Consider the following 23931-nt stretch of genomic DNA (forward strand, 5'->3'; position numbering starts at 1 on the left):
AAGTTTATCTAGAAAAGGAGATGTATTATAATATCCAGGATAATTTCTAAGTGAAAATAATAAAGGATACTTCACTTAGTAATAATCAAGGTATCATCAAACTACATTGGCAGAGGGATAGAATTAGACTACATGTGCACATATATATGAAGTATATTTAATAGAGTAGGACATTGTATTTAATTTTAAGAATGCTGGATTGGGAGTCTTATGTTATTGATTAAAATTTCTGCTCCAGGGCTGGAGAGATGGCTTAGTGGTTAAGTGTTTGCCTGTGAAGCCTAAGGACCCCAGTTCGAGGCTTAATTCTCAAGGACCCACATTAGCCAGATGTACAAGGGGGCACACACATCTGGAGTTCATTTGCAGTGGCTGGAGGCCCTGTTGTGCCCATATTCTCTCTCTCTCTCTCTGCCTCTATATCTGTCTGTCACTTTCAAATAAATAAATAAACATAAAAAATTTCTGCTCCATCCATCACTAGATGAAACATAATCTTTGACAAATAATATGTATAATATAGGAATAAGTATTTTATATTATTCATAGAATTAAATGTTTTATACAAATTAGGTTTTGTGAAAGCATTGTATATAACATATATGACCCCAATTTTTAAAAAATATTTTATTTTTATTCATTTATTTATTTGACAGAGAAAAAGGGAGAGAAAGTGGGGTGGGGGAAGAGAGAGAAAATACACGGCAGGGCTTCCAGCCACTGCAAGCAAACTCCAAACACATGCTCCCCCTTGTGCATCTGGCTAATGTGGGTCCTGGGGAATCGAAGCTGGGTCCTTTTGTCTTTGCAGGCAAATGCCATAACCTCTAAGCCATCCCTCCAGCCCAATTTTGATAAATTTTAATAACTGACTGGGTGTGGTGGTACACGCCTTTAATACTAGCACTAGGAAGGCAGAGATAGGAGGAATGCCATGAGTTCGATGCCACCCTGAGATGGCATAGTAAATTCCAAGTCAGTGTGGGCTAGATCAAGATCCTACCTCAAAAAAAAAACCAAAATTTTAATTTTTATTGCTATTTAACAAATATTGCTAGTGCACTGCAGACTAGGAAGGGAAATGTTTTTGTATCATTATTATTAAGCACTAAAAAAATTAACTTCCAGGACTAGAGGAAGAAATAATTATTGGGGGGAAAAGTCCCCTAACTCCTAAAACATGTGGATACATTTTCCCACATAAAGATTAAACATTCTTAAGAACTAACAATTTTGCCTGGCACTTGGTAGAACTTTATCAACTTAAGACCTAGTAAAAGTTTTCTACTTCATATTTTACTCAGACTTCTTTCTGTTTACTCTGATATTATCAAAGTTACCAATTACCAAGGTTTTATTCCTTCCCTTCTCTTCCTTCCTTCCTTCCTTCCTTCCTTCCTTCCTTCCTTCCTTCCTTCCTTCCTTCCTTCCTTCCTTCCTTCCTTCCCTTCCTTCCTTCCTTCCCTTCCTTCCTTCATCCGCCCCTCTTTCCTTCCATCCTTCTCCCTCACCCTCTCTCATTCTACTTCATTTATTTACAATCATCTCCTTTTTGTTTTGTTTTTCGAAGTAGGGTCTCACTCTAGCCCAGGCAGACCTGGAATTCACTATGTAGTCTCAGGGTGGTCTCAAACTCACGGCGATCCTCCTACCTCTGCCTCCCAAGTGCTGGGATTAAAGGCATGCACCACCACGCCTGGCCCTCATCTTCTTTATTTTTGAGAAACTGGTCACATTTGCTTGCAAATACCAATTTAGCCATTTGCAATAACTACAAGAAGAGGGCCTCTTGTGGACACCTTCTACCTGGTGTCCTGTACTTGGGCCTTCTTTCTGACAGTTGCCCATCATATGCCAAACTTTGTCTTCAGACTGAATAGGGAAATACAGATATTAAAGGATGAAAATTGAGGTGGTAATGAGTGTTGAGAAAACTTTATAGTGTGCCTTCTCCCCCTTTTCATCATGGATGGCTTGTTTCAGAGGCAGATGGAGTCAGTGCAAGATGGGTAGAAACCTCCCAGTCCTGCCCCCACAAATCCCAGGTCCTAGGAGGCAGGTGAGTGGGAGTGGAATGCAGACAACCCGCCCTTCCTCACAGCTGATCATTCTGTGATGCGGTTCTGCTACCAGCTGCTCAGCACAAGCATTTCAAGAAAAGGTTGGTGGCAGGTGAAGGAGAATAAAAATCTTAGTTTGCTTATTTATTTATTTTTTATCTCCAGACTAAGGTCATGCTATCTTGCAAATACAAAAGTAACATATGATCCTAAAATCATACTTGGAAAATGCAGAAAATTAGAATAATGTCTGGCCCTCAAACTCTAATAATACAAAGAAAATTATAATAAAATTGTTTGTCTTCTCTGTTTAATTTGTTCTTAGTGCTAATCTCACTTCAGAACAAAATAGATTAAACTAAACCAAAGGCTTTGTTCCTGTTAAGCAAGTACTTTACCACTAAGATACATCCTCAGCCTGAGTGGATGGAGAACATTTCATGGACTAATGATGTTCATATCTGTATCCCAGGGACCAGCATGAAACCTTGTCCACATGAAGGAATGGTTTACCAATTATGAAACATATATATTCAATTTTTTCTTAGCATCTATGACTTTTCATTGCATAAATCTGCGTAAAGGACTTTACTTGTTAATTTTGACTGTATTTGTTGATATCCGCATAAATTTATATGTTTACCTGTCATTTTGACTGCATTCTTACTGTCTTCATAAATATGTATACTTATAGAGTCTTACAAACATTTTTAAGGTTTTTGATATACAAATAAAATATGTTAAGCATTAGTTAAGCACTATTAAGCTTTTCTTTTCCTTCAACATTCTCTTCATGATGAATCATTGTGAGTTTTTTTAAAAATACCTTGGATACTATTGGATTATCATAAATGCTAAAATCAATTATAAACAACTTTAATTTTTCTAAATTATACCTTTCTTTTATTCACTTGTTTATTATGGTAATCAAAATTTGGTTATCAAAATTTATATTAGAAGAATGATAATTTATTCTTGACTAAAATAAATCATTTAAAACTATCCTTATATAGACTTCTTAAAATATTTATTTGCTTCCATAAAGCATTCTAAATATAGCACAGAGGTCTGAAAAGTATAACTGGGAATTTAATTAATATATTTTCAATGTATAATAAGCAGAATGAATGGAAAGTATTGTAAAACATTATAGAGGTAAACATCATTAATTTGGTTTTTAACATCCTGAAACTACATTGTTTGAGTACTGGTGAATGTATAACTACATAGTTTATGTAAAGCTGAAGTATTAATTTTCATTGCATGAGCTAAAATTTCTATACTTTTGGAGAAATGTTTGTTAACATGAGATCAAAATAACTAATCATTTAAATCTACAAACCAATCATTGGCATCGAAAAATAAAATGAGACTCCATAGATCTGGGGAACATATTTTTCTCTGCATTTAGAGATGATATTTATGAGCTATCATTGGTGTATCAGACATTTTGGTTGTTTTTCTAGTATTAAGTGATAGAATTGTGGTCTTGCTCATTCATAAAACATCTGGCTAGAGTTAAGAATTCAGTTTGTGGCCACAAAACAGAAGGAATTCATGCGCCCTCAGATGTATTAAATCCAGCATTTTGTTGTCAATTAATTCAGCACTCTGGTCAACAGAATACTTTAAAAAAATCAGCGACTTGTCTTTTGTATTTTTAGACAGAACCTTTGGCACAGTATACAACACAGCTCTAAATCTTAGAAGACATATTCCTTTGAAGTTTCTCACTAATAAATTTACTAGAGAAAGACAACCTCTTGCCATTTGATTTTTGGCTATGGAATATTCTTGCACTTGTAAGGACATTAACAGCACATAATTCTTAAAAGATACAGTGAAAATATTAGGTCTCACTCCTCTCCCTCCCACCTTCCAAAATCTAACACATGCCTAGCAAGTCATGGCCACAACCTGGTGACTAAGTGAGGGCTGCTCTGGCTGAGCCAGGTTCTGGACCCCCAGAGTGTGGTCAGTCTTTGAGATGCTATCCTTGGTGAGTGGAACTCTCCTCCTGCTCTGTGGTTTGCAAAGCAGTAAACATTTTGGCAGCAGTGGCATCTGTCACTGGAAAGACATATAATGCCAATATAGTCAAAGCAAAAGTTTGGACAACCTTTTTCTGTCATATGATATAGACTGAGGTATCTGATTTGTTTTAGTTTTAGTTTTTTTTTTTTTTTTTTTTTTTTTTCCACCAGTGTGAACTAGTAAAATAATGTACTGGGGGTGTTGTATATGACAAATCTTTTCAAACAGTTTTTGAAAATTAGGGGAATTTTTTGGAAATAAAGGTAAAATACTTTTGACAATAATTTTAGCATTATATGTACTTATATATCATGATCTTCCAATTGTATAACAAGGGTGAGTTGTTTTGTGAGTCAAGCAGATCTGCCAATCTTGCTGGCTGCTGGAGCTGTTGGTCTTTACTGTACCAGAGGCTTATGAGATAGACTGGTTGGGGTTTGGCTTATCTTCACTCTGTGAGTTGCTTTTGGTGGCATCATGTTGTTCATTTACAGGGATATTCACAAATGACTACATTGTGTAAGACTCGAAGGAACAAAGAATTATGGAAATTACAGCTCAAAAAGAATTGGAAAAGGGTACCAAATACCTATGATGTCCCAGGTAATTATGTGGAAATGACAATGTTGTATAATCTATTTATGTTGGAAACAAAACATATGTGGTTCTGATTTTCAGTTTTAGACTATGTAGTTCCATCACTGTCATTGTCTGCCCTAGCCATCTGTGTTATCTAAATAACTAATGATTCATAATAAAATATCCCCCCATTCAATGGTCCGAACAAGCAGTTCTGTGGCTCACAGGATGCATCAAGATGAAGGTTCACAGCAGGCAACCTATTTTAGCAGCCCAGGAAGTAAGAAGAACTAAAGAAAATGCTATCAAGATAGGTATAGCTACCATTTATAACCTGCCTCAGAAGTGAGGTCCAAGTTGGCACCATATTTGCATGTGACAAGTGAGAGATTATTTCTAGCCAGCACAGTTCAGGAAAGCATCCATAGGTTAACAAGCACACTGACTGATTATATATATTTACACAGCAGCCATGTAGTCTTGAATTCACAACTGTCTTGTCTTACCATCCCAAGTGCTGGAATTACAAGTGTGTGTGCCACCATATCCAACTCTATCTGATTAATTCTTAAAGCTCTTGACTTGATTCCCCCAACATTTCTAATGAAAGATCTCAAGGTCCAGGTGAATATGCCACCCACTGAGCCTTTTGGTGTGTTCATAGTTTCAAATTTTATCTTTAATGTTGATGCTAAAGACCTAAAGTTTGGTTTGGAGAGATGGCATGGTGGTTAAGAAGTTTGCCTGTAAAGCCAAAGTATCCCAGTTTAATTCTTCAGGATCCACATAAGCCAGATGCCCAAGGGGACACATGCTTCTGGAGTTCATTTGCAGGGGCTAGAGGCCCTGGTATGCCCATTCTGTCTCTCTCTCTCTCTCTCATATTTCTCTGTCTCAGATAAATAAATAAATTATATTTTTTAAAAAATCTAAAGGTTAACCTATAAAACACCTGGAATATGAAACTTTAAAGCTAGAAGACAGACATTAGATGATTTAAGTTGGGTTTGATTTCTTATCTTTCTTCATGGCACCAAATCATATGCTTCTGCCCTAAAACTGCCTACAGAAAGTCCAAAACAATCCTGTAATGTACACTGAGCATCTCTCAGGTTAGTGAAGGGTAAACTGACTGAGTAGTTATGGATGGCTTCAGCCTAGTCATAATCTGTGTATGTAGTATTAATTTTAATTGATCTTGTGGTTACTGATACAAGATTGAACTTTGAGAGATCTGTGACCACTTACTATGCTTGTAGCACTATTTATACACCTCTATCTTGATAATATTTCCACATATACTATTTTACATGGTGAGTACTGTTTTATTTTACAGGTAAGGAATCTAAGCATTTGGAAAGTTAGGCTGCTTAAGTTTAATAGCTTCAGGCTGTGAAAGATGCAATTCTAGAAACGTGTGATTAAGCTCTACAGAGTCCTCCTGGGTTCTACTACTAAATACTCCTCCCCTATGAAGGAAGTAGAGTAAGGGACAAAGAGTCAATGCTTTGTGAACAGGTATAATATGTAAGGCATGGTTCTAAGCTTCTTATCTTGGCTAAATTCTCTCCAACAGTGTTCACTCCAGAAGTGTTCTATATGGTATTTGTTTATGTGTACATTAATATTTGGAGTTAACTCAAAATTATAAAATTGTGTCTACCACCATTCTTTGCACACTTCCATATGTAGAGAGAGAGACACACACAGATGCATGCATCAATAGTATATATTTTTAAACCTCTCAGAATTACATTACACTAGGAACCATTTAAATATCTTTTGAGTCAGTAAGGTAATGTTCTTGGTTCAAATAGTGTTCAGATATTTCTCTACAAATGGGTACTACACGAATGCTATATATGGTGGCCTTTTGTTCACCAGAGCGCAGAATTGGAACAAACTATTGTGGTTACTATGTTTGGCCTTCAGTAAGTGCCGAATAATTTGAGCACCCCAAGCCTCAAAATATTTTCCAAACACACAAAAAAATGTATTAAAGTGAGGAAAAATTATGAGCTAAATAAAAGTAATTGACTTTTGTCTATTTTCTCTAGTGGGTTTTCCTCTATTCACAATTGGAAGCTTCAAAGGATATAGAGAACACTTATATTCTACCTCACTGACAGAGTCAACCTGTGAACACACGATTCTGTGACCCCCATGTAGTGTGTGCAGCAGGTGAATATTCTGATGTTCACAGCTGAGACTTTATTCACAGCCCACCTAAATCTATAGTCAACTATTTATTTTCCACAGTCAAGTTCTAAGAGTCTCTGTGACTCATTCTTTTATAATCACACATAAGTTTAATTATTTATTCTTCATGTTTCCATGAAGAGGTACAATTTTTATGTTAACATACTAAGTTACACTAGCTATGTAACTAGAACATGGAATGCTTCACAGGAGAAAGTTAACTGCTATAAATCAGATGTGAAGGAACTATCACACTACTTTTAGTGGTTTAATCATGTTGTTTATTTTATTATTATTTTCCAAGAGGAAGAATCAATTGCTTCCTTTCTTTAAAATACTATTTTTTTTTCTAAAGTGGCTTTTGTCTTCTTTAGGGTTTCATGCATTTCACTGAGGGGTGTGTTTTCTTTTTAGAATTAATTCTTCATTATTTTCTCCTTCCTGTTCCAGTTAACACAGTCATTTATAATTTTGTCAGCTTTATTTATCTACTCACAGAACCAAATTTATCCTCAAGTCATTCTTTTAAACAGTAAAAGGGACCAAAAAAAGAAAACATTAAAGGACTCCAGTGCTCTCACAAAGAAACTGCCAGTTCAGTCAACAAAATTTAAACTTCCAGTAAAAACAGAAAACTCTCTGAGGTGTAGACCCCAGTGGCTCAGAAAAGCCACAAGTTCAAGTTGACCCCGCCAAAAGCATTTATAGTGTTTGCCAAACTTATTAAAAACAAAAAAATCATTTGAATGGAGAAAAAAAACATGCTACTGAGTTTCATAACATCAAGATGACAGGCTACAAAAGGATTTTATTTCTAATAATCTTGCCTACTAAACTGGACTCTAAATCTGTTTTGCTTTCAAGTTCCTTTCCTTCCCACTTTCCAGTCACTTTTAGAATAGGCAGTCCACCCTCATGACTAGAAAACAAAACACCACATTTGGCAGGAAGCATTTCTTTTCTTTTTGAAAAGGACATTGGCATATATTCATTTATTGTGTAAACTGAAGATATTTTCATAAAAGTATAGCATGTACTATGGATATATTTACCCCCTCCCAGTTCTCTTTGTTCCCCCAGTCTCAGTTCAGTGTTTGTGACACACACACACACACATTTCAAAATTATAGATTAATAAGCAACTAGAAAACTATTCTTTGGAAAGTTGTCTGCCATTTTTCTCAGCTATTTTTTCTTCCCTTCTAAGCCACCTTCCCCACTGTTTCATGATTCAAGGGTAATGACTCACCCAATCACAAATGCAATTCAACCATCAATTCTAGTTTATTCTTCCAGTAGGGGATGCTAGACAGAGAATAGATGTCTTATTTCTTCCTCCTCACTCCATCTTTTTACTTTCTATAAGTACATTCTTAATGAACTTCCTGTCTGCTTGCTTTTCTTGTTAGTGTCACCCAAGTGACTACATATATATTTGCATTGATATTGTTACGGAAATACTTTCCATCACACTCACTCCTAGGATAAATGATGAACCAACAGTAGATCAGATGCTTTGAAAAAGACAACAGGTGAGTGGTGAAGGGCTGAGATAAAACTAAGGTTTTTCCTAGGGGAAAAAAAAAAACAAAAAAACAACTTTTGGCTGTTTTTTGTCAAGATACAGTGTTATTTAAAAATATTTTTTATTCAGTTGTCCATGTCTGGAAGGGAACACCAATGTCCAGAAGGAAAAGTATTTGGCAGAGAAGTTCAGTCTTGACATAGAATTCTCTACCATTAAAAACTGTGACCTTCATCACTGACCTTCATTACCATTCCAGTGACAATCCAGGAGATGGACCCAATGTTGACACTGGGTACAACTTTTCTGACTTACAAGACAGAGTGTAACCAGTCTTGACATGACTTTGCCAGTCAGAGGGAAATGGGTGTAAGTTGGGCTTTGGTGGTTCTGGATAGCCATAAAAGATAAGGCTAGGAAACACTGAGATTGGTTCTGAGAAGTACTCAAGCTATCTTAGGAATTCTTTCAGGATAAAATATCACTTAATATAGATAATGAATGGCTTCTTCATTTGTATATCTCAGAATGAAGAGAAGATACCATCTTCTTGGGAAACTACCTTCTTGGGACACAGACAAAAGAGTGGTACATCAAGTCATGAATAGCCTTCTACTTAGGCCCTAACCATGTGTAGACATTTCATGTTTCTGTCTCAGCAGCATAAACACAGGAGAAAGAATTATGAGCCCAATTCCAGCCTGTGCACACCAGGACATACAAAGGCAAGAGGCCATTGTATGCAGCATCAATGTTTCTAGCATGAAATGACTTAAACAGCAGAATTTTGGGCAATACTAAACAGTTCTTTGTCACTTTTGATTCAGCAATAAATAAAATAACTATAAAAATTTAATTATAATAGAAAGCTCTGAGGTAGTTGCTTATACAGGTTTGTATTTAACTTTAAATATTTTTTTAAATTCCTAAAATTTTGAAGATCATACCTCTCCCCAAGATGTTAAAACAATAATGTTAGATTTGTTTCTTAGATTATTTTATGATCAACAATGAAAATATTGGTGACTTTGTGTGTGTGTGGGGTCACCACGTACATCTACTACATTGAGATTTTTCACAGTATCTCTAAAATACATCTTGGAAAATGTTGCCATGGTGGTTCCAAAAAGCATTTGTGATTAAAATATCAATTATAGTTGTTCTCTTGATTGGTATAGAATTAAAGTTGTTCCCTTTAAGTTGCCTTAATATTAAACTTAAACTTAAGCTATTCATATGTAGTGGAAAGTTATACATACTAACATAATTAGAGCAACTAAATTAGTTAAATTTAGAATTTCATACTGATTTCTCTCTTTCTCTTACACTAAATTTATTTGTACGCTAGTTGCCGATTATGTACACAGGTCTAGGTCCTATTCTTAGCACCACAGTTTTTTTCAAATTTGTTTACATCCTAAGGGGACAGTAGTTAGTAAAGAGGAAAAGACTTTTATTTATGGTATGATTGTTGTGTATGAATTACTTAAGTGGGAAGATTTGTAGGATTTTTAATTGAATATAAAATATCTTTCATTATTGTTAAAAATTAGGAATAAGCTGAAAGAAACATAATTGAGAATTGGCATAAAAAAAAATGAATGCACTCAAATATGGCTCCAGACTCTTAGCTTATCTCTAACTGTGTTTTAGTGCCATCATAACCAATATAAGCAATCTTTGTGGCTCAAATCTATTCCATACTTGGTATAATTTGAGCAAGTTAGAATAAATTTTGCCTTATTAGATATATGATAGATACTTGTCAAAGAAAAGTAGAAAAGGGGGATTTAAGAGGGAATAGAATTTCATAACATTTTCTTAATTAATTGGAATTGCTTTTTATAAATCTAGTTGTTGTTGTTTTTTTCCCAGTAAGCTGGCTAATTTAAAAGAGGTTACAACAGTAGAAAAGGATATTGGGGGCTGGAGAGATGGCTTAGTGGTTAAGCGCTTGCCTGTGAAGCCTAAGGACCCTGGTTCGAGGCTCAATTCCCCAGGTCCCACGTTAGCCAGATGCACAAGGGGGCGCACGCGTCTGGAGTTCGTTTGCAGAGGCTGGAAGCCCTGGCGTGCCCATTCTCTCTCTCTCCCTCTATCTGTCTTTCTCTCTGTGTCTGTCGCTCTCAAATAAATAAATAAAAAAGAAATTAAAAAAAAAAAAGGATATTGGGAGATTTTTCATCTTTATTTTCTGGTTATAATAAAAAAATCTCAAAAATCACAGAATAATGACCAACTGGGAAACTATTCTTAAGACAGTTGTATGCCATTTCTTCAGCTATTTTCTCTTCCCTTCTAGGCTACCTTCCATATTGTTTCGTGACTCAAGGGCAATGACTCATCCAGCCATAAATACATTTCAACCATGAATTCTAGTTCATTCTGCCAATAGGGGATGCTAGACAGAATGGATGTCTAAATTCTCCACTGTTACATCCTATTTCTTTCTATAAGTGCACATCATATTGTTAATGAACTTCCTATATGCTTTCTCTTGTTAGTGTCACCCAAATAAAAATTCTTTACTATGTCAAGCAACCCCAATAGCAGTATGTGAATTCAATTTACAGTTTATCCAATAACCAGAGATCTAGCTTCCTCTGTCGGCTAGAGGCACCAATGGAACAGTGTCCCTCCTCAATTTTATCATTTCAACCTCTGTCCTTTATTTCTTCAGCCTGATTATTTATTTTATTTATGTTTTTTGAGGTAAGGTCTTGTTCCATCCTAGACTGAGCTGTATTATATAGTCTCAGGCTGGCCTCAAACTCACAGCAATCTTCCTATCTCTGCTCCACAGTGCTGGATTAAAGGCATTTGCCACTGTGCCTGAAATTTTTTTTTTCTTTTTCTGCTCTTCCCCCTATGTGCTTCTCCCAATATTTCCTTTTCTTGCTTCTAAAATTCCCTGTTCTTACCACCAACATACTTCATGGTGTCTACTATGTGATATCTTAAGCTCAGTTCTTTCCCTTTTCAAACTTATTAATGCATTGACACAAGGAGAGGCCTAATTTTCTACATAATGAAGCAAAAGAAATGGGGAATAAAAGTCTGCTACCAATGTTAGTGTGCTTTGAGATATATCTCAAGAATAAGGATAAGGGTTAAAATATGTACATACTCAGTATAGATATAATTTGTTTCAGTGAGGGGAGGGTTTGATTCCAAGTTGGTTGAATCTGCCAGGCATGGTGGTACATGCCTTTAATCCCAGCACTCGGGAGGCAGAGGTAGGAGGATCACCATGAGTTCAAGGCTACCCTGAGACTACATAGTGAATTCCAGGTCAGCCTGAGTTAGAGTGAGACCCTACCTTGTAAAACAGAAAAAACAAAACCAAGTTGGTTGAATCTATGGATATAGAATCTATGAATATAAAAGACTGAATATATATAATGACTTTTTGTAGGCCCCTTTTTTACCATCCGTGATATAATGTTGATGGGCCCAATATTATGTGATCTTTGTGTGGTTAGTGACAGTTTTAATAATAAGGAGGTCATAAATGCAAGGCCACTTCATGTATAGATGTTCCAAAACACTCTTCTCCATCCTTTGGTTATTACTCTCTTTTTTTTGTTGTTGTTGATTTGTTTTTCAAGGTAGGGTTTCATTCTAGCCCAGGCTGACCTGAAATTCACTATGTAGTCTTAGGGATCCCTGAACTCATGGCGATCCTCTTACCTCTGCCTCCTGAGTGCTGGGATTAAAGGCATGCACCACCATGTCCAGCTGGTTCTTACATTCATTGTGCTTCCTCTTATGAAATGTTCCTTGGGCTTCAGAGGAATGATACAAATGTCTCCTTGTGCATTAAACACTCTTAATCACTTATAATCAGCAGTCTGCTGAGGAGTTTTGAGTATTCCTAGTAGTAGTCAAGTACAAATAGAAGCTTCTCTGACCAAAGGTGAGACAACATTAACATATCTATTGTCATAAACAAAATACATAGAAGACAATTTAATGGGTACAACATATCCATTTAGCTAAATAATACTAATAGCTTCCTCTCTGAACCTATGACATTTCTAGCCATAGATTTTCAGTATCAGGCATGCATCTACAATATCTTGATTCTGCCTTTATATATTTTGAGAGTTTTCATACATGAACAAATTTTAACTTAATTATTATCACCTCTGGAAATCTGCTGTGTTAACTTAAACAGTAACAATTGTGAGGGGTGATTTTTTAGTTATAAAAACTAGTTTGTGATAGTATTCAGAGAAGATAGTTTTTATTCAAATCAGCCAGCCTTGGAGAGAGGCTGGTTTATACTAAACTTCTGTTTTTGAAGTGAAGCTTTGTGGAACAGAAAGTTTAAACATAAAATAATTACACAAATAATGTGCTTTACCTCTTAGAGGAGATACATTTTTAAAGAGAATGACAAGAAAATAGTCCATTTCCCTATTATGGTAGAGTATAAGTCATTGAAAGGTGAGTTTATTTTTATTATGTTACTTACAAAGAATTCATTGTCTCAGCCAAAAAGACAGTTTGTTTTTCATTTGCTTTCTGACAAAATTTGACAAATAAAGGTTTGGTTGTGAATCAGCAAAGGGCTGGAAATAAAGCAGCAATGACTGTTATAGAATGGTCTGGAGGAGGATTTTGCCTTGACTATTACTTAATAATATGCACTTTAAATTTTTTAATGTAATCTATGAACTAAAATATTATTGGAGGCTTGTTATTAAAATGGTACTTAGCTACATTTCCTAATACAGTCATGTAGATTCCCAATAGCCTCAAAGGAGTGCATTGCCATCAGCTGTTAGAATTATTTTTTGAGCTGTGGTTTCCTTTCTGGGAAGTTTTCTCTTTCTCCTGATGCTCCTGGTAGGAAGTACACCAAAGTCATTTTATATGTTTGACATTTGACGTTTGACACGGACTGACATACTTGAGGCAAAGCTTCAGCCACCAATTTCTTCTCTCATCTACTTGTCAGTCCTTTGGATTCTAGAGAACAAACACGGAAAAATTAACAATCTTAAAACTCTTTTGAGGTTTCATGGATTTTAACTGAACATTTTCTAGGAAGTCAGTCTAAATTCTAGTGAGAGAAAACAAGTTTCCTTTCTTTCAGAATGATTCTGAAATCTGTGTAGCCTGTATGAAAGAAGACATAAAGTGCCAAGTATGGAAATGTAAGCATTATAGATAATAAATGAAGGTCAGTGACAGCATTAAAACACACATTTTCTGGGGAGAAATCTCTATTCTTCAGAGGAAGAGTTTCTGTGCATGCATGCACACACATATCCATTTGAAATTCCAGAAAGGAAGCTGAACATCTGGTCATTTCATTCTAGTATTTCCTAATTTATAAGGATATGAAAATTTGAACATCCCATATCAGAAACTCGTCAATTTTCAATAAGGTTCTCATTCTCTTTGAACAGTGTTCTTGTGAATATGGAATGGGGCTACTCCTATAGCAGTTGCACTTGTGACTCATTAGAAAAGCAGATCTCTGAACTGAAAATGTATTTCACTTAGGACATTCAGCCCAACATTGAGGTCACAAAATCTAGTGCTGTTGTGTGAGGATCATTGAAGAGTCTGTGAAAATTATTCTTCATATGACCTAAAAATAGTTCCTTAAAATGGTGCACATAAATCTTGAAGAATTTAGGGGATCTTCACTAATTTTGCAGTTTCATTATTCCAAACACATCTTTGTTCCATTAACTTTGCTCTACTTTTTCATTTTTGAAGGGAGAGTTGTGTACTAAAATGCACAAGAAGTACAAAATGAAATGAAAACTGTGCCATCAAACTATAGCTATTTAAATTAGTTATTTTCTGTGGGTACTTTACTGAAGCTCTGGGAGTATAGTGAAGAAAGTATTGCAAGTAAGGACATGGATTCAGTGATCCCGACCAAAGCATTTCATCTGTGCACTTGTTTACAAAAATAATGGGGTTGGTAACATATTCATTTCTTTCTGTTTTTAAATAACTGCAGCCTTTATTCAAAGATGGCAATCAAAAGTTTTACCACTACAGAAATTATTCTAAAGATATTAAGCATGACATGTTCTACCTTTTAGTCTTAGAAAGCACAGCCAACTTTTTGTAAATGTTGTTCTGAACTTCTCTTTAAAATAGACATATGATTTAAAATCTATAGGTGAAGAACATTCAATATGTATATTGGATATACATATATGTGTATATATGTGTGTAGTTAGATAAATGGCATCCAACATGATACTTTGATGTAATGAATGTAACAAATATTCTTGATGCACTTTAAAGATATCTAAAGAGCTTCCATGTTAATGAAATATGCATGTATATCATCTTGTTAAAGGGATATAGGTAACTCCATCATATAACTGTGCTCAATTTTCTTTTTTTATTAATTTTTTATTAGTTTTCTATTCAGCAAATACAGGCAGTTTGATACCATTATTAGGCTCATCCATAACCAATTTATCCCCATAGATAATTAGACACTTCCTTTATGCTTTAAATTTCACTGGGATAAACTCATTTTGTGCCTATTCTCTCCCCCCCCCCCCTCTCTCTCTCTCTCTCTCTCTCTTTCTCTCTCTCTCTCTGTGTGTGTGTGTGTAAGTCATTGCTTGTTTGAAGTATTCCTAAATGAGAAATAACAAACAATATTCACACCTTTGAGATATGTGTGTGTGTGTATGTATGTATGTATGTATGTATGTGTGTATATATATATATATATATATATATATATATATATATATTGACAAATATTCTACTATAAGGCTTAGTAAGTTAAAGTTTCTACAAGCAATGAATCAAAGTGTGGTTTTCTTCATGTTTACTAGAAGTCAGTATTTCACTGACACTGAGGAGTGTATTCTTTCATTATCTGTAAATGTGACCATGTCTTCATATTTGGATTCATGATAGCCTTTCTTTCTTAATTGCTTCCTAATGCCCTTAGTCCTTTGTTTTTTGCTCTTGATAGCTTGATTCTTTATTTATGCAAGTTTTTGGAAGTCCACTTGATACATTGTTTTTTGATAAATCTCCAAATAGTTCCCCCCAAATTTTTATTTTCCCCCAACATTGTTCATACTGTTTTATTGTTGTTCATTGTTTATGCTTGTATGGATGCATTAAGGAAAGTCAAGTATTTAATATTCCATATAAATAGTATATAGGGTTTGGTGTCCTACATGGAATAAAAATGAAGTATAATCTGCTCAAAGAATCCTTACAATGTCTAGTCCCAGTCCCTTGGAACATGGCAGTGATGTATGTGTAGAATATGAAAGACTTGAGAATATGGGAACTACATGGGGTTCCTGGCTATGTAGAGATACATAGGGGAAAAGATTTTAAAAACCTGAGCAGGACACTATACACCCTTGGCTGGACACTGCTTACCTTCTGCCTTCTATAATCTGTGATGTAGTCCTCTATTAAATAGTACAGGGTGAGTAGCATGCACCAGATTTTTTAAATGAACACATGTCTGAAGGGATGAGGGGTTCAGAGATCTTTATTATTTACAATTGCAAATAACCATCTGGTAAAGATTTTAGTTCTTAGAGTGAAATTATTTATTCCCTCCAACAAATAAAGAAGCCAGTCAAGCTTCTGTAAACTAGGTACTAGAGATTCTTCTCACTACACTTTAAAAATAATAGAATGTTTCAAAATAGCTCTTTGTTTTAACATAGACAAAAATACCTACATTCTATGAGAAACTGTAGAAGGTAGCAGAAATAGAATTGAATTGAGATCTGGCTCATGCTTCCAAGTTTTGCCAATGACATGCTGTAGTTTTGGAAAAGGGCCAGAATTTCTATATTGGTCAATCTGTCCATTTTTTTTTCTTTTTTCTTTTCCTTCCTTTCTTTCTTTTCTCCCTTTCTTCCTTCCTTCCTTCCTTCCTTCCTTCCTTCCTTCCTTCCTTCCTTCCTTCCTTCTTTCCTTCCTTCCTTCCTTGTTTTCTTGCTTTCTTTCATTTCTTTTCCTGTCTGAAGGCCTTTTCATTTCAAGCCCCCAGATAATCCTGATATTTTGGGGAATTTATAAGAGCCAGATAATGATTGCATTATTTGATCATGAAGCAAGATACCTTATAAGAAGTTTGTTTCATGTAGGTGAACCCATGGAAGGAGAATTTTCTGCTGCAATAGAATTTGTTTCTCCTACAGCCTTTAGCACTTCCCTCCTTGTTCCTTTGCTCAGCTGCTGACCTCACTTTATTCTTAAAATTAAAAAAAAAAAAAAGTCAAGGTTACCACTCATTGATTTGTATCTTCACTTCACCCTCTTTCTTCTACTTCTATAGACATCCCTTCACATTTTCCCAATCTCAGAGACTCTGAAGTGATGATCCCCTCCCCTGACAGACTTGATATACTCTATTCTATCTCTTTCTCTCTGCTGGCTTAAATATACTCATCTGTCCACCTAGTACTTACCTGAGGCAAGTCACCTGTCCTTGATCTCCATCACATCTTCCTGGATGATTCTTCCCTTAAAACTTCTACTTTAACAACTAGTGTTTGGTAAAGGTTATGCCCAGGCCTTGGTATTTAATTCTGTGCTTTATTTGATTAGGTCTGGCTCACTGCATCTTTCTAACTACAAATCAGGTACCATATCCAGTAGTTCTCAAGTTCCCTCATATACCTGTCAGCATTAACTACCACTCAGGTCTGGATGAATGGCAGATCTCTGAGAAGAAACTAACACAAGCCCTCTGTTTGTACTGCCTCACTCATCACAAGTGGCCCAGAATCCAGGATCATGTAAAAAAAAAAATGCAGCATTGACTTCCAGGTCACCTTTCTGGCTTCTCTGGATTTCCAGAAATAGAACTACACTTTAAAATTAGAATAACAAGCACACATAGTAATTTGTTTAAAAAAAATTACCCTCATTCTAGAGATTTCTGGGGTCACATGAGAAACGATTCTTCCATTATTTAAAAAAAAAAATCCTTTGATAGTGCAATAAACTGCCAGACACTGGCATGATGGTAAATTACCTGAAAATGCTTTCACACAGCATTCATGCTTTCTTTTTTTACTCATAGGAACTTGACAAAAAGTTTCAAACTTAAACTATTTTCAAAGCTAATTAACTCAATTTTTATTTTTTCTATTATTTTATTTTATTTTATTTTATTTGAGGGAGGGTCTCACTCTAGCCCAGGCTGACCTGGAATTCACTTTGTAGTTTCAGGGTGACCTTGAACTCACCACTGTCCTCCTACCTCTGCCTCCCAAGTGCTAGGATTAAAGGTGTGTGCCACCATGCCTGGCTAACTCAATTTATAAAATGACATTAGTATATAAAATATCAAAATTAATAAGTGGATACTGTCAAAAAGTTGAAGCTATATATACTTACCCTTCATAACGTGAAGCAGAGGGATTGTTTTCTGGCTGGAAAGGGTTACCCAAAAACCACTTATCATGACTCAAGTTACATGTAGGAAGATTTATTTCTTTTTTTTACAAATGAGTTCATTCAAAATGAAGATAACATCTCTACTTATGGAAGCATGGGAAAGAGAGAAAAGACTCTTTCTTGCAAAATGACTCTGAATTTCTCACTAATAACAAAGTGACTTGGAAAAGGTAAATCTCCACATCAATGAGTTTCATATTGTGCCCAATTTCCTATTTTGAGGGAAATGTTTTGTTTTGTTTTTTTTTCCTATATGCCCATTTATTTCAGAACAAACGTAAACCAGATAGAAAAGAGAACTCTGCTTGTCGAAACTATCCATTGAGGAGCCAATGGTTGCTACTTTACACACCATTTATCATTTCCTTAGGATCTCTCACCTAATTTTTTTTCTTTGAATTAATTAAAGTACATTTGAATGTGACAAACGTCTCCAAATTCTCTGTAATCTGGCAGCAAGAGTCTTTTCTTTCTCCTTGTTCGTTCATTTTTTTTTTTCTCCTTTATGACTATAGAATCTCCAAGCTCCAAAGATATTACCACAATGCTGCAAGGTTGTTTACCTTCGCTCTTCCACAAAAGATAATCCAACAAATTACATTAATTATAAACCAATATGTTCCATTCAATTCCCACATGAGCCAAACCTGGGGATGAGCATCTGCTCTTATTTTCTGAGCTCGGTTTTGAGGACAAGATTCACGACAATGCTCAATCCATAATTAACAGGAAAATTAAAGATGCAACATCTTGACATCCTGCTTTTTGAAGCAGTATGCTTAAAAATATACGTGCCTATTCCTGGCAGACCCTTCCTCCTCAACTCAGTAGTTTAGTGTTATCTCTGATGTATTTATATTTGTTTACAATATTTACACTTTTGCTGGACATAACACAAACATACAAATATTTTCTAAAAAAATAGATAATAATTTCCTATTATGATAATTTGCCTTAAGTTTGACATTCCATGCTTTCCCTAGATAATTTCCTCTCCTTCTGTCTTAAAAACAATATATAATGTGTATTGACCATGTTGTCTCACAGGAAGTATGAAGAAGTAAAAATTATAAAATTAATAATTGTCATTAATGTTATTATTTAAGAAATTTGGTGGGCTTTTTTCTCTGTTTAGTCCATAAAAAGAAACCATAGTAAACTATACCAGATCCTAAGCATCACTACATTGTATATTTAGCAATACATCTTTTATTCTATTCATGGAAACCCCAGTTAAACAGTTGGTGGTAAACAAATATTTAAAATATCTGTATTATAGATACCTAATTCATATATAGCTTCCATATGTGATTGAGTATAAATAGGCATCTGTTTAGGTACACCCACACACCACACAGAGTGAGTGCAGTGCTGTGCCGTCAGAGGGCTTCTCTTTTCCTTGCTCACACACATAGTACCTAAGTGTAGTGTGAACGTGAGCGTTCTTCACATAACCGTTCTGAGATCGTGAGAAGAAAGGTGTCATGAAATGAGCATGATTCTGTGCGCCTCTGGAGTGCCTCATCACTTATCTCTATTGTATATTCAATCATGAAGCAGAAGTTACTCAGCTTTCACTCAACTGCTTATCTTTAAATGATCCTTACTCCCCTATGTCAATGCATTTGGAGGTTCTTGGTGCAGTGGGGTTGTTTTTGTGGGTGAATTCATGCTGCTGTTGAAAAGAAGCAGATATAGGACCTGTGTGGTGGCTCCATGAGACATTATCTCACAGAACACTGGCCTGGCATCAGATACTATGGGAATGTTACGGGAGGAGGACGCTTACCAGTACGGGTTTATGGAGAATAGTCGGTTCAGGGTTTTACATTCACAAACAGTCTAACATTAATATGTTGCTAGTAGTCTCACCAAGATAAATGTTACACATTAAAACAGGTGCAAGCTCGTAGTTTTGTGAGTTCCTCAAGCCATCAAGACACCCCAGCTTTTCCCATTTTTTCCCTCTGCTATCAGTATTGCTTGTTTTTTTTTTTTTCAGTATTGTCACTTAATTTTTTTTCAAAATGACTGTCACCTCTCCAGATATCATATCCTCATATGGTGGGATCAAAAACATTCACAATTTTTATAGGGGAGAGCATTTTTCAGAAGCCCTCTTAAGATTGGGTTGCATGATTAGGAGAGCACGACCACTATGAGACTAGACCAATAGTGATTAATTTCCATTATCTTTACATTTTTTCATTATTTATAAGAGAGAGAAAATATGAGAATATGGACACACCAGGACCTCCTGGCACTGCAAACAGATGCCAGTTGCATGCACCACTTTATGCACCTGGCTTTACATGGATATGGGGAAAACAAACTTGGGCCAGCTGGCTTTGTAAGCAAGCACCTTTAACATCTGAGCCATCTTCCCAACCCCTATTTTCATTATTTTCTAAGGCTAGGAAACATTGCTGGCAATAAATTCAGTGTAGTTGCATAAACTTACTTGACACCAAATGCCTCATGTAACTTTACATGCGTGACAATTACTAGTGAATGCTATACATAGAGAATTATAATATGCACACACAGATACACAGGTACATAAATACATCTAGATTTTATAATACCACAGTAATTTGAACAAAATATCCTCAATTGGCAATGTTCATTCATGAAACAAAAATAATTTAAAAATATTTCACACTATTTGCCATTCTGAATTGGTATTTCTTCTTATGCTTCTATTTTTTTTTTTCTTATGCTGCTTTCAAAAGTACACAGTACTATAGGCTTTGGGATAATGGGGTAGGACTTTCCAACTGTGTGATCATTATTATTAACTTTTCTGTCATTCACTTTTTACATGGGCAAGACTGGAGTAAAATTCCTGTACTGCCTAATTAAATCCTGCTCCATGGAAAGGAATCATTGCTTTGGGGATGACAATGTACTGTAGTGCATATTTCACCCTCTTAGTATTTCATATGGAGCCAAAGGATAAAGAAGGACGAGGAGGCTTGTTGGGATCCCAGGCTCTAGTGCTGGACCTCAGGAGGCGTTTCCAGTAAAGTAGGAAGAGGCCCACTGATTCACTTACCCTCTTTGCGTGACCAGCCAACCACAAAATGACTCTAAAGGCAAAATGTGTAGTCACTGTCCCCATTGTCTTCTGGGTTCTTTGGACCTTGTCAGGAGACACTTTCCAAACATCACATTATTCAAAGTTATTGTGTGATGTTTGCAAGGATTGAGTTGACCTTGAAAAGTCTGGAATTAAGGCTTTGTAAATCCCAGGTTCTTGAGGTTTTATCTACGCTGCCAGATCTCCAATGAGACTTACTGGCACAGACCATGGTTTTGAACTGGATCCATTCAATTTCACAGATTCTAAGGGAACTCCATGAGGCATGTTCCCAGATGACAATAAATAAGCTTACACTGCTTTGATCTAGATGTGTTCAAGCACAGTGTATAACCGGGCTTAGCCCTGTGATGTGATTTTGGACATACAGCCTTTAGGTGATAGCTCAGTGTCTCATATTTTCAGCTCACAATGTTTGGTTTTTACTTATTCTGTTCTGGTTTTCCATTTACTTTATTTACAAATGAAGTAACATAACTTGGTGTGTTGGCACATACCTTTAATTCCAGTACTGAGGAGGCAGAGGTAGGATGATAGCCATGAATTTGAGGCTACCCTGAGACTACATAGTGAATTCCAGGTCAGTCTGGGCTAGAGTGAGACCCTACCTTGATAAAGAAAAGAAAAGAAAGTAAAAAGAAAAAAAATGCAATAACATATAGCCATGCATTACAAAGTAGTTCAAAATGAAGATGAGGAAGAAAAAGACAAAACCCACGGGTTATCATTGTCTTTTCTCCTCCCAAATACCTGAGAGTTCGTTAAGGGTAGGGATGTGTTTTCTTTTCTCTCTGAATCCCTAGTCTCTTCTATATGGTATTATCTCTAGCATTGGCACAATGTGCTTTTACTAAATGAACAAAGTACTATGTTAAGAACAGAGAGTTAAGTAAAATTTAAAAATAAAGAATGATGGACAGACTCAGGTGCCAGGTTCATTATGGATTTCTGGAAGAATGCAAGGAGAGGAGGGAAATTGGAATCACATTTAGATGTGCATATGGGTAACAATGAGAATGAGGAAGAAATAAGGGAGTGGAAAGAAGAATAGGGAAGTGTTTTAAGAAGAAATTGCATTTGTAGCCCCGTGATTGTACATGCTTCTGGGAAGTGTTCATTGAGTTTTAAATTAATCATATTGAATATTTCTACACCCATCATGCCCATCATATGAAAGTCTTTTTGAATCTTTTGATTGTACACGACAGTCAGTTCTTATTGATAAACCACTATTTCCATAAAACACTGGATTGTTTAAGAAAATAACTTTTGAGGAAAGGGGAATATGAAAATATTCTATAAATAGGTGTGTGCTTTCTTTACAAAAGGTACTACATCTCAGAACATCAAAATACAATTTAGTATGTAAAAGTTAAATTTGCAACTACATTTTCAAGAACCTGCTTGAGGGGGCATAAGATATCAAGGAACATAACTTATATTTGTAATTTTAGGCAGCATTTTTTTCCTCACCTACTTTTCTGAGATAAGGAGGTGTCTTCCCAGAGACTCAGCTTAGTGTAGGAGGCCAAGGGTATTATGACTGAAACCTCAGCTAATCTCTGCTTTAATACAAGATCCATGAAGCCTCTCAAGGTTCTTATTTTTAAAGGAACTTTTCTTATTTTTGACATATCCATACATGTATACAATGCATTGCTCTCTCCCCTTCCATTCCCTCCAACTAACACTTTTCACTTTTCCTTTCATGCCTCTTAACTTTTTTATTCTCAAGACCCCTTAACACTCTTATAAGTATTGAATTGGTTTTGAATTTTATCTAACTTATGTTTAAATGCAGAATTTCCTGTATTTGAAATTAAAATGAATAAAATTAAAACTATTTATTCATTCATTTGAGAATGATTCTATGGAGATGGAGAAGTGGAGAAGTGGTTAAGATGCTTGCCTGCAAAACCCAAAGAACCCAGATTTGACTCCCCAGGACCCATATAAGTCAGATGCACATGGTGTTGCATGTATCTGGAGTTTGTTTGCAGTGACTACAGGCCCTGGCATGCCCATTCTCTCCCTTCTCTCTCACTACCTCTCTCTCTCTCTCTTAAATAAATAAATAAGTAAATAAATAAAAATTATTAAAAATGTGTCTATGGGGATCAAGGGAGAAATGTGGTGGTGACTTGAATGCAAAATGCTACCGCATATACCATAGACATTTAAACAACTGATCATCAGCTAGTGGAGCTGTTTAGAAAGGTTATGGGATCCTTAGGAGGTGAAGCCTTACTTGAGGAAGTATGTCACTGGGGTTAGGCATTAAGGTCTGATAGCAGTACCTCATGTCCTGTTCATTCTACTTCCTAACTCCACTGATTTGTGTGGTACTGGCTTCCTGTTGTAGCATGTCATGTCTTTCCTGCCAAGATGAAAACACTCAAAACTGCAAAGTGAATTAAAACTTTTTTCCTTCTGTTTAAATGTCTTGTCCCAGCAATAATAATATCAATTTTCGATAAATCATTTTGCAAGTCCCAGGTTTGGGAAATGACTCAGTGAGAAAGAGAACTTGCTTCCTAAACATGAAGGCTTGAGTTCAATTCCTAGCACCCATGTTAGAAAAAAAAAAAAATAGAAAAAGCGTGCCTTATAACCCCAGTGCTGACAAGACCGTAGTCAGGAGGATCACTGGAACTCACTGGTCCAGCAGTCTAACTGAGAAACAGTGAAGTCCTTGTGCAGAGACACTGCTCTAGGGAAACAAGGTGGGAGGCTGATAGATTACATCTGATGCCCTTTTCTTGCCTTCTTCTGTGTGCATGCACACATACCTGTAAATACATGCACACATAAACACATCACATACTGTACATAGCAAAAAAGAGATAATTTTGCCAGTGTGTCCTTACTGCCCGACTTAATATAAGTCACCAGTTTCTGAATTCCACTTGTACATTCAAACTGTGACATGGTATAGTTTTAGTTGAATAAACCCATTCAGTTACATAGCTGCAATAGGGAGAAATATATTAATGGCTTTTTTTTTC

General features: G+C 35.8%; 1 long non-coding RNA gene across 1 annotated transcript in view; it reads left to right on the forward strand.

The window, feature by feature from the left end:
- LOC123460280 overlaps positions 1-23931 on the forward strand; it is a 38481-nt gene that overhangs the window by 8259 nt on the left and 6291 nt on the right. Inside the window, exon 3 of the long non-coding RNA XR_006636865.1 lies at positions 4589-4697. This is a non-coding gene — a long non-coding RNA (uncharacterized LOC123460280). The remainder of the gene's footprint in view (positions 1-4588; positions 4698-23931) is intronic.

Source organism: Jaculus jaculus, chromosome 4 (genome assembly GCF_020740685.1).
Source record: "Jaculus jaculus isolate mJacJac1 chromosome 4, mJacJac1.mat.Y.cur, whole genome shotgun sequence".
Taxonomy (NCBI): domain Eukaryota; kingdom Metazoa; phylum Chordata; class Mammalia; order Rodentia; family Dipodidae; genus Jaculus; species Jaculus jaculus.